The 1,714-nt window shown below is 47.1% G+C and overlaps 1 non-coding gene across 1 annotated transcript; it reads right to left on the reverse strand.

The window, feature by feature from the left end:
* Positions 1-550: 550 nt before the first annotated feature.
* TRNAN-GUU (transfer RNA asparagine (anticodon GUU)) lies at positions 551-623 on the reverse strand. The gene has a single exon. It is a non-coding gene; the product is annotated as a tRNA-Asn (tRNA).
* Between the last annotated feature and the right edge of the window lie 1,091 nt (positions 624-1,714).

The following is a 1,714-nucleotide window of genomic DNA, read 5'->3' on the forward strand; positions in this document are numbered from 1 at the left end:
TAACATTCGAACGCGCTAACCTTCGAGCCAAGGAAGCTCAGAAATGAAATTTTCGTCAGGTATTTTTAAAAAACTCTGAATTTTACGTTACATCTAAGACCTCACAACACCGCTCCCGGATGGGCTCGAACCACCAACCTTTCGGTTAACAGCCGAACGCGCTAACCATTGCGCCACGGAAGCCCAAAAATTAAATGTTCGTCAGTTATTTTTAAAAAACTCTGAATTTTACGTTACATCTAAGACCTCACAACACCGCTCCCGGATGGGCTCGAACCACCAACCTTTCGGTTAACAGCCGACGGCGTTAACCATTGCGCAACGGAAGCCCAAAGATTAAATGTTCGTCAGGTATTGTGGAAAAACTTTGGCATTTGACATTACGTTTGAGATCTCACAACACCGCCCCCGGGTGGGCTCGAACCACCAACCTTTCGGTTAACAGCCGAACGCGCTAACCATTGCGCCACGGAAGCTCAAAAATTAAACGGTCGTCAGGTATTGTGGAAAAACTTTGGCTTTTTACGTTACATTTGAGAGCTCACAACACCGCTCCCGGGTGGGCTCGAACCACCAACCTTTCGGTTAACAGCCGAACGCGCTAACCATTGCGCCACGGAAGCTCAAAAATTAAACGGTCGTCAGGTATTGTGGAAAAACTTTGGCTTTTTACGTTACATTTGAGACTTCACAACACGGCAGCCGGGTGGGCTCGAACCACCAACCTTTTGGTTAACATTCGAACGCGCTAACCTTCGAGCCAAGGAAGCTCAGAAATGAAATGGTCGTCAGGTATTGTGGAAAAACTCTGAATTTTACGTTACATCTAAGACCTCACAACACCGCTCCCGGATGGGCTCGAACCACCAACCTTTTGGTTAACAGCCGACGGCGTTAACCATTGCGCAACGGAAGCCCAAAGATTAAATGTTCGTCAGGTATTGTGGAAAAACTTTGGCTTTTTACGTTACATGTGAGAGCTCACAACACCGCTCCCGGGTGGGCTCGAACCACCAACTTTCGGTTAACAGCTGAACGCTCTAACCATTGCGCCACGGAAACCCAAAAATTAAATGTTCGTCAGTTATTTTTAAAAAACTCTGAATTTTACGTCACATCTAAGACCTCACAACACCGCTCCCGGATGGGCTCGAACCAACAACCTTTCGGTTAACAGCCGACGGCGTTAACCATTGCGCAACGGAAGCCCAAAGATTAAATGTTCGTCAGGTATTGTGGAAAAACTTTGACTTTTTACGTCACATCTGAGACCTCACAACACCGCTCACGGATGGGCTCGAACCACCAACCTTTCGGTTAACAGCCGAACGCGCTAACCATTGCGCCACGGAAGCCCAAAAATTAAATGGTCGTCGGGTATTGTGGAAACACTTTGGCTTTTTACGTCACATCTAAGACCTCACAACACCGCTCCCGGATGGGCTCGAACCACCAACCTTTCGGTTAACAGCCGACGGCGTTAACCATTGCGCAACGGAAGCCCAAAAATTAAATGTTCGTCAGATATTTTTTAAAAAACTCTGAATTTTACGTTACATCTAAGACCTCACAACACCGCTCACGGATGGGCTCGAACCACCAACCTTTCGGTTAACAGCCGAACGCGCTAACCATTGCGCCACGGAAGCCCAAAAATTAAATGGTCGTCGGGTATTGTGGAAACACTTTGGCTTTTTACGTTACATGTGAGAGC

This window comes from Phalangium opilio, unplaced genomic scaffold (assembly GCF_054372755.1).
Source record: "Phalangium opilio isolate 3A_F unplaced genomic scaffold, DU_Popi_V2 ptg000031l_1, whole genome shotgun sequence".
In the NCBI taxonomy this organism is placed as follows: Eukaryota; Metazoa; Arthropoda; class Arachnida; order Opiliones; family Phalangiidae; genus Phalangium; species Phalangium opilio.